Raw genomic sequence first — 10,395 nt, 5'->3', positions numbered from 1 at the left:
AGCGCCGTTGGAGCGTAGCAGGATGGGGCGAATTTAGGGTCACAGACCCAGGCATTTTGTGTCTTGAGCCCCCGAGCCCTATCGGGACTTAGTAGGGGTCGGTGTGAGTTTTGTGTATGTTACCCTATCCTTGGTTCCTCACAACCGGAGGGGCTGAGTTTTGTCGCTTGTCTCGATCGCTCGGGCAAGAGTGACACGCTCGGTGAATTCATTAATGGGTATGATCGAGTGGAATCTGGGTTCGTCATTCATGACAAGGTCGGTATAGCCCTCTTGTGACATTCCACTACTCCTTTACCTGCAACCCGGCAGATGCCTGGGTCATTTTGGAGACCAACCCGGGTGGCCTAACAGCCTCCCCTCGATGGAGATTATGTGGGCTTGGCTAGAGGTTTAGGATCGAACAAGAAGGTTGAGATGACCCTATCTGCCAGACTGTGCAAGGGCTGCATGGGGCTCATCTACATTTTTCTCCCCTAGCTCTGTTGGTTGCTCATGTCGATTGAGGCAACCGCCGCTTCATGACGCAACATGGAGCATTGTGATGCATGTCACTGCATGTGCGATGTTTAGTTCCTAAGCCCCCGAGTGGTTCAGGGCCCAAATCATCTAGGAGGCATGGGTGTATGGAATGAATGCGTGTATGGATGTATGAAATGATTATAAAGAAATAGAGGGGGTTGGTAGTGTTTACCTTGATGACTTGAGTGATGGGGTTTGGAGAGCTTCAGTCAAAATGTCCAACCAGGACCCACGCTTGTCGTTCATGATGGAGTCAGCATGGCCTACATGGGGTGTCCCTTTGCTCCTTACATGTCCCTCGGTATTTTTTCCTGAACCGTTTGATTGACTTAAGAAGCCCGATGGTCTCTCCTGGCGGAGATCTCATTTTTGTTTTTTCTAAGTCCCACCTAGGCATGCAGTGAGCCGCCTGTGTGTGTGGCGCTTTGATTCTTGTTCCCAGCATGCGGTAGTGGCTAGCGTGCAGTAGTGGTGGGCCATACCCAGGCCATGTCTTGTCTGATTAGGAGCCATTCGTTGGGCAGGGCACGTCTCATCAGTCAGGGCGCGTCTCATTTGCATTAAATGGGAAAGAGAGAGGGTTTTTCGCTCCGCCGTTTCATCTTTCCTGATCAGTGCACCCTCCCCTAACTGCTGTACTCTTTTCCTTAAGTAGGAGAAGGGAGAAGGTTTTTGTTGTGTTCTTTCGCCTTTTCCTCATTTGCTACCTCCTTTCCTTTTCCTTCTTGCCGTGAGCGTTCTTGAGAGCCGCGGTGGTTTCTAGGAAAGAAAAGGGATAGAGTGAAGGAGAAGAGAAAACTCACCAATCCTTTTGTGATCCCAGAGCGAAATGTTAGACTGGAGGTCATCCACTGTGAGGGAGTTGGTGTTGAAGGCCTTTGTCGTGAAGGGGTTCCTACCACCGAAGGAGGTGGTGCACTAGAGGGCTCCCGAGAGGGAGGAGTTCCCGCAACCTTGGCCTAACGAGGTGGTGTCCTTTCTCAAATTCCTTGAGTGCGGGTTAGGGTACCCCATGCACTGGTTCCTACATGGGCTCCTCAATGAGTGGGGTCTAGAGCTGTAGCACCTTAATCCAATGGGGTGCTGCACATCGCTAGTTTTGTCACCGTCTATGAGGCTTTCCTCGGGATGGAGCCACACACGGATTTCTTCCGATGGCTATTCTCTGGGAGAGCCTTGATGGTGCGGAATCCACCTGAGATCACATCGGTGGGGGGTTTCACCCTACAGAGGAAACTGAGCATGGGAGGCTCGTATCCCGTGGACACTCCCTGTGACTCCAACCGGGGGTGGCATGGGGAGTGGTTTTACATTAGGAATCCAGCGGAGGCTTTCCGCTTGTTGCATGGCGGCGGTCTCCACTAGTGCCCAGAGGTTCTGGTGGATCGCCTGTTCATGAGGGTCGTTTGGCTTGGATAGGCCGCATAGAAGCATTGCCGCGGAGGCGATGTTCTGACTGGCCCAAGCGAACTGTGGGGGATTGTCCCCCTGTCCATGCTATTGCGCTGGACCTGATGGGTGTGACCCCAGGTGCCGCTCGTCGGTATATACGCACGGGGTGTAGTGTGGTGCGTCGAGCGCACTACCGCAGTCGGTGGCTGATATAGCCACTGTTGTTGTAGTGCCTCGCCGTGCTTCCATGTGAGCTCGGGGGTCTCCGCATGAGAGTCCGGTGAGGTGTGAGTCTGTGAGGACTCTACTTCCGCTAGTGGGTGTCCCAGAGCATCCGCCATAGCACACTCTCAGGATGGACGGTGGCTAGGCGCCATGTTGCCGATGCTAGAGCCATCACTCTCACCATTGTCATCCATGAGGTCAAGGAAACAGGTGGGAGCATAGCTTGCCATTCCCATGAATTCAGATGCAAGAGGGGGCGGCGCTGGCATCCTTCGGAGCCCCTAGGCATATGCGTCTGTGGAAGATGCGAGGCCATAGGGGAACCGGTCATATGGCAGTCGCATCAGGGACAATGGGGTTCCTCTAGGTAATTGGTAGAAGACAGAGAATAGTAAGTAAATAACAGCATGTATGTTACTAACAGTGGGGTTTGAGCAGAGAGTTTGCTCAGAATGAAGCACAGATGCCACGTCATCGAAGTCATGCATCCCAGAGTCGATGGAGGGCGCCCCTCCGATGGGTGCTAGGATGTGGACCTCCTCGTGGAGGTGTAGTATGCTGAGCCAGTCGATGATGAAGTTCAGGCTTCTGAAGAGGAAGGCCTAGGATGCCTCAAAGATGGGTGGAACCCGCATCCCAACTGGTGGGGGAGTGGGAAACTCGAGCGAGCCGAAGCGAATCGTATCGCTTGAGCCCGCCACAGTGAGGGTGGCGTAAAAGTGGGCCATCCGATGACCAAAAAGTGTTGAACATACAGCGTCCTCCCCACGGACGGTGCCAACTATCGGTGCAAAAAGTGACCAACAAGTAAATATTTGTAGTTTTGCCGCACGTTGTGATCGGAGGTGGCCTAGCACTCAATGACACAGGGTTTATACTAGTTCAGGCAATATGCCCTATATCCAATTTGAGTCAGTCGGTGACTTTATTCCTAAGCCTAGGTGCTCGAAGTTTATTGTGGGGTTACAAACGAGAAGGAGAAAGATGGGGTGCGCAAGTGGTCTGGTCAGCTCTGGTTAGAAGGGCAAGGGCCGAGAACGACAGGAGCTCCTCTATGAGCTAAGTGTTCAAGTGTGTGCTTGAGGTCCAAACCTGGCGGTTCTGTGGTTGTGAGCTAGTGAACTTGATCGATCTGTATTAGCTTGTATGAACTTGAATCAACTAAGTCTCTTGAGAGAGAGCACATCCCCTTTTATAGATGAAGGGGATGGCCTTACAAGTGAGAGGGAGAGAGTTCGTATGCTTCTAAGTCTTGTTGCCCACGCCGGTGGGTATAGGAGGATGGTAGGCGCCCACAACACTGTTGGATGTCGGTTGTATGTGGGAGGTTATGTCGACTTGTTTTGGGTATGGTAGATGTCAGCACCTGTATATATTGTAGATGCCTAGAGGCATGTGAGGAGTTTCACCACGTTCACTCGGTATGGTAAATCCCGGCGCCCACAACACTGTCGATGCCCAGAGGCATGTGGGGGGCCTTACTGTATGGGAGTTTAATCGGCGCCCACAATACTATAGAGGAAAATGTCGGCGCCTACAACATTATTTGTGTCAGGGTGGTTGTAGAGTACTGTTCCTATAGGTGTATAGGGTATGGTCCCTGGTATCATGGTTTGACTTGAGCGCCTTGCCTTGCTTTCTCCATTCGTTCCCTGGTCCTTTCTGGGCGAGCGTCCCCTATCGGTTGGTCCCAGTCGGCTCTGGTTGCGCCAGTCGAAGAAGAGTAGTGAGCAGGGTCTTTGCATACCCCGGTCAGAGACGTGGGGTCAGAGTTGGAGGTAGTGCTTTGCCAGGCCTTCCGGTCGGAGAGACCGTCCGAAGATGGCTGGAGATCAAAGTGAGCGCTCGGGTCAGAGAGGTGGGCCGGAGTCGACAAGCGGGCATTGTTCCTCCTCGGCCAGACCTTCCGGTCAGTGACTGGACTGCCCTTCTAGCCTATTGATTAGACTCTTGGGCCAGCCCATGAGTTGTGTATTATCTGCTTGGGCCGAGCCTTTGTGGGGAAGCCGGTCCGCGAGGGACCCTGGGTTTATAAACCCAACACCTCTTCTGGTACTTCTTCGCTCTTATTGCATGCTTGAATATTGCATTGAGACCAGACTTGATTAGAGGTTATGTTCTCCATGAGAGTTTTAGCTTTTCTAAGGTTGAGTGACATAAATGATCCTCTAGCAGTTGTGTCCAGTTGTTCATGAGCTTTCTGACTTAATCCATGGTTAAAGTTTTGCATGAGCAACAAATCTTCTATCCCATGATGAGGTCAATCTTAAATGTATTCTTGGAAATGTTCCGATGATTCTAGAATGGTTTCTCCATTCTGCTGTTGGAAATTAGAAATCTTTCCTCTTAAGGCATTGGTCTTACCTATAGGGAAGAGCTTTTCTAGGAAGGCTTTTGAACACTTTGCCCACATGTTGATGTGATCTTTGTTGATGTCGAACCACTGCTTCGTCTGTCCCACAAGTGAGAATGGAAATAAGCGAAGTAGTATGATGTCTTGAGCAACGTCCTTGATGACAACCTGTGCTGCTTATCTCCAGAAAATTCTGAAGATGAGCACTAGCATCTTCATGTGCCTTCCACTAAATGGGGTAGCTTGCACCATGTTGATGAGGCTTGGCTTGAGCTCAAATTCAAGGTTGGTAGTTCTAAGTATTGGTCTAGTGCGAATGTTCTCGGTGCTTGGAGTAGAGAACTCACTGCAGGGTCTTATCAGCCATAGCCTTAGAAACTAGTGTTGAGCTTCCTCTTGATTTGGTTGATTTTGATTGATGGAAATTATTGGTAAATCACAACCAATCCTGCAATACCTTGTATAAGATATGAACAAAGACAAACAAGGGTAAGCCTGCTAAAGTAGAGGTGTTATAATTTTATCAATAAGTATTTATTTGGTCAATTCTCTTAGCCATGTGCCCCTCCCTAGCAACGGCAGCCAAAAATACTTGTTGACATTTCTTAGCATCACTCTTTACCAAGTTGTCATCCCTAGCATGATGCTAGAAATAATTTGTTGGTAATTATAAATGATACTTGAAAACTTAGAGGAAAATTATATATATATATATTAATGTATCCACAAGCACATGGATAATATACCATTGTAGCATTTCACCTGAGATTATATCAGGTATCGTTATTTATATTTTATCCACAGGGAGGAGCTATTGAAGTAGCACAAAGTCATAAATCTAGAGATACAATGGCTATACTAGTCTCCAGACGGTAGATCCAGAATCCTGAGCAATAGTCCCACACTCTACTTGAACCTTGCTAGCTAGCCTATACTAGAAACTTGAAGAATTGGAGCTCTATTCTCTTCTCTCTGGGAACCCTAATTTTTTGTCTGATCTTGACTTATGACAGCATGCTTAGAAGGGGGCAGGGGCTAGGTTATATAGGCTGAAGCGTCAATCCTGAGGCCTCAGATCAAACCAACTTGAAAGAACGGCCTAGATGCAATCCTTAATGTGGTGGAGAACCGACGTACGAAGGAGGGACTGCCAAGTGGGGACATGGGGCCGAGCGGCCTACAGGTGGGGCCAGCCGACCCCACATGTTAGCGTCTCGACCTTCGCTTCGGTGTGGTGTCTTCCTGAGTCTTCTAGAACCTTCTGGGATAGTTTTCGCTGTGGGTAAGCGTGTTTTTATTTAACGATTTGATCCCTCTTGATAGTTTTTTGATAAACCCTGCCGAAAATACAGATTCACCAAAACTTGAGGAAATTGTCAGTTTAAACCCCTAAATCTATGTTGATGGTCCTGTTTATGCATTTATTCAAGTTAAGTTGATGGTTTATGATGGATGATAACTACCGTCAACATACACCAATGGGAACAAATGGCAATTTGGATAGTGATGCAAGTGGCAACATGGTGGATCAAAAGTTGTATTGGTCTATGATTGGAATCCTACTCTATGTGACCGCATCAAGGCCTAGATGTCATGTTTAGTGTGTGTATGTGTGCAAGATTTCAAGCCTCACCTAGAGAAAGTCATTTGAAGGCTACAAAGAGCATATTGAGGTACTTGAAGCATACACAAAATGTTAGGTTTGTGGTATCCCAAAGGAGCAAAGTTTGAGCTAGTTGGATATTCTGACTCCGACCATGCGGGATGCAAGGTTGAAAGGAAGAGCACCTCGAACACATGTCAATTGTTAGGAAGATCACTTGTTTTATGGTTATCAAAGAAGCGAAATAGTGTTGCACTATCAATCAGCCGAAGCCGAATTACATATCCACCGGTAGTTGTTGTGCATAAATTCTTTGGATGAAGGCCACCTTGAATGACTTTGGAATCAAGTTCAAGAAAGTGCCATTGCTTTGTGATAATGAGAGTGCAATCAAGCTAACCAATAATCTGGTTCAATATGCAAGAACAAAGCACATTGATGTCCCGCCACTATTTCATTAGAGATCATCAACAAAAAGAGGACATTTGCATTGAGAGTGTGGGCACCGAAGATCAACTTACCGATATATTCACCAAGTCATTGGATGAGAAGAGGTTTTGCAAGCTAAGGAATGAATTGAACATATTGGATTCCTCAAATATGTGTTGATGCACCCCCCCACTTATATGACATGCCTCTCCTTCGAGCAATCCAAGGTAAAAGTTGATTGGCATGCATACATTCTTTGCTAAGGACATGTTTAGTGCATCTAGTCATTCCTCACATGTTATAGGCTCATTCATGAAAATCAAATGAATTTGATGCTTGTATGGTACCACTATAGCTTCTATGCTTGATATGATCTAGGTGGTAGCATATGACATGTTTGTGGGCTTTGTGAACCTAGTGTTTGTTCTATAAAATGAGCTACAAGTATTTAACTCAACATGGTACAAGATAACCCTTGAATTGAGGTGTGAACAAGCATTGTCATTGGATCAAACCGAGTTAAATGTCTTTGGCAATTATTCTAGATTGGACCAAATTTAGGAAAATGATCCTCACCACATTGATTGACATTGGTAATCTTACCCTATCTAAAATTGAATCTTTATGGTCATTGATGACAAAGGGGAGAGAAACAAAGATATAAAGTGATAGGGGGAGAAGTAATCACTAAGGGGGAGAACTTTGACATAGGGGGGAGAAATATGAAAGTAAGGGGATAAATTAAAATTTTGAGCACACAAGTAGGGGGAGCAAGCTCATAAACTTGATTGATGCATTTGAATGTGCATTTCATATGTGCGCTTGCATGGCACAAGTTTTAAATTAAAATTCCATGCTTGTGTGGTGGATGCTAGTTGTAGGTTTGATTGATGAAATGAAAAACTAGCATGCATAGATTGAGTAACTAGACTTGTGTTTATATTGTGAAAACTAGACCCTTGCTTCTAATGTTGATCTCACAGGGGTTTTTTCTAGTTTTGTGTATGTAGAGTTACTAATGGTGCTAAGGATGGTATATTTGGTGCACTCCGATTGCTATCACGCTTCAAAGGTCCATCTCCTATGCCTTAGCATCATTTGGTAGACTTTACTTCCCCAAAACTCAAAATCCATACATATGTGCAAGCTTCAATCCAAACTCTTAGCACATATGTAGGGGGACCTAATGCTACCATTGGGGTTCATGAAACTTGTTCATATCCTTTTACACATGGTAAATATGCTTGGACAAGCAACATGGATTCAATTGAATTTCAATTCATATCTTTGTTAAAGGGTTATCATCAATTACCAAAAAGGGGAAGATTGAAAGCTCTAGTTTGGTTTTAGAGAATTGATGAAACTCTAAGTGCTAACATAGTTTATCAAAGTGATCATGAGATAGGTAGCACTATTCCAAGTGTTTTAGCAATGATAAAGATCATGATGATTGTCGGGGACCTAATACCGGGGTACCCTAGAAGGTGGAACCACTAACCACCGAACGTGAAAAACTTCTGGACGCATAAGGGCACCGTTTCATCCCTTGTTTGAGTGACAGGAGTTTGGTTCCACCTCACCTGACGCCTTTGTGAGATAACTCTGCCTCACCCAAGGGCTTAGGGTTAATCTCCGTTTCGCCCGATGCCTTTGGGACAGGCTTAGTCTCGCCCAAGGGCCGAGGGATAAACTCCGTCTCACCTGACGCCTTTAGGGTGGGCTCGATCTCGCCCGAGGGCTAAGGGATAGATTTTGCCTCACCCGACCCCGGAGGGGCAAGGTCGGTCTCGCCGAGAGATAGGAATTGGTCTCCGTTTTGCCCAATGGCAAGGAACGAGTCTCACCCTGCTCCATATCTAAAGATTGGATTCATCTTACCTGACAACTTCTCCCCATTCCCTCAAGATGATAAGTACAGGGCAAGACAAGACGTTTGGGTCAACCATGGCTCCAAGGACCATACCCTGCGCCCTGGTAGGAAAAGTACTACCAGGGGATGACAGGACAGGTGCTTTAGACCCTTCTGGGCGCCGCAGAACCTGAAAGGTTGTACAGGTGCATGCTCCTCACCCTGTAGAGTTGTAGGCGCCGCCTTCAGCCCTAGGACACAGAACTTGATGAAGATATACGACAACCGCTATGCTCCAGAAAAGGATTTGCGATCCCCATGAACGACGAATTTTTTGTCACCACGCTATGGACCCAAGGGAGCGGTGCCCGCTTCCCGACCCCTCAGGTCCGCCAAGTCAGAAGGCCTTGACCATGGCATTACGCTAGATCCTGACCCCTTGTCCCTCCGACGAAGACTCACAAGAACCAGAAGGCATGCGGAGCAAGGCTAGGGGAGGCTAATAAGTCAAAACCACTATAATATAGCCCATACCCTGCGCAGGGCAACATTCTGTGATCAACCTGATATTCTACAGAGACATCGATAGTATTGTAGGCACTTATCTTCCTTTGCACTCATCGGAATGAAGAAGGAGGATTGGGTAGATGTGAGCCACAAGAATAAGGTAGAGCCCTCATCCTTATAAAGCCAGCCCCTTCATCTATAAAAGGGGATGTGCTTCCTCCATCAGACAGATGGACTCTTGAGACCAAACAATACGACACACAAATACACACAGTCAAGTTGCTTCGAACCTCTTGACCTCCCTTCAGCCCTTCCATCAGAGACTTGGGACCAGTCCCTCTCTCGATCGTTTGTACCCCTTACTACAAACCGTTCACGGTGCTAATAACACGAGCAGCAACAAACTGGACGTAGGGACTTTCGGCCCGAACTAGTATAAATCTTGTGTCCTTTAGCACACCATCTGAGCCTAATGCGCATTACTATAAATTTACTTGCCGGTGCTTGTACGAAACACCGACAGTTGACACGCCAGGTAGGGGAGCTTGCATGTTCCAAATCAGGCCTCGGATGGCCACCCACGCAATCAGTTGGGCCCCGGGCACACACGTGCGTTTCGGTGACCTAGATTTCATCATCTCACTAGGAGGAGAGCTGGCGCTCACTCACGCAGCCTCCCCGTCTCTCCCTTCCATCAACCTCAGCCGTCTTAGGCTTGAGGGCCCACCGAGCAACTCCCTTGGAGTCCAGTCATCAAGAGAGGCCTCTCACAACGCCACCCTGTGTCCAGGAGGGTCCGTACGGAGCGCCCCGACGGCATTTCCGTTCGGTCTTCGCAACGCTGCGGCGACCGCTGGCCGCCTTCAGGCACTACGTATGGTTCAGTCACCCACAGACATCGAGTTCGTGGGGGTGATTGAGCATGATACGGAGACCCTCTACGGGCTCCTCAACGAGGAGCTAGGATCGTTCTCTAGCTCGGATTCCAATAGGGGGAGCCATCACCCTTCCCGGGAATGCTTCATGACGCAGACCCCCGAGGGTCACGTTGAAAGTGTCTCTAGGGAAGAGGTCACCCCTATGAACAACCCTGACAGCAGATCTGGGGAAGAGACGGCACCCCCATCTTGCCTAAGGATGGAGCAGCTGAGGGCCCATCAGCAAGAGATCGATGAGGCTAGGCAAGGGCTCGTCCAAGAATATGCGGACATCAATCACGAGATTGAGCGCCGCAAAGACGGGGGGCGCGCGCGCCACGGCCTGCACCGTACATCAAAGGATCCTCACCAATGATGGGACCCTTCCTCACTTTGCCCGAGCCAGCCAGAACATCACCACAGCAACCGCCTTGCTGCATGGCCTTCCGAAGGCCGCAACGTCCGAGGATCGCCGCGCTCGCCGAGAAATTTGCACGTTGCTCAAGCATGCAGCAGCGCAGCAGGCAGAAACTTCGTTGTCTTGATGACGTGAACCCAACACCAGCTAGTGCACGCCCTCAGTGCGTCCCACTAAGGA

At 48.3% G+C, this 10,395-nt stretch overlaps 1 non-coding gene across 1 annotated transcript; it reads left to right on the top strand.

The window, feature by feature from the left end:
- Positions 1-4,385: 4,385 nt before the first annotated feature.
- On the top strand, positions 4,386-4,492 carry LOC136468353 (small nucleolar RNA R71). Its single transcript, XR_010761854.1, has one exon. It is a non-coding gene; the product is annotated as a small nucleolar RNA R71 (small nucleolar RNA).
- Positions 4,493-10,395: the final 5,903 nt, after the last annotated feature.

The sequence above is a fragment of the Miscanthus floridulus genome, chromosome 7 (assembly GCF_019320115.1).
Source record: "Miscanthus floridulus cultivar M001 chromosome 7, ASM1932011v1, whole genome shotgun sequence".
In the NCBI taxonomy this organism is placed as follows: domain Eukaryota; kingdom Viridiplantae; phylum Streptophyta; class Magnoliopsida; order Poales; family Poaceae; genus Miscanthus; species Miscanthus floridulus.
Note: the sequence above shows the minus strand (reverse complement) of the source record. Positions and strands in the feature narration are given on the sequence as shown.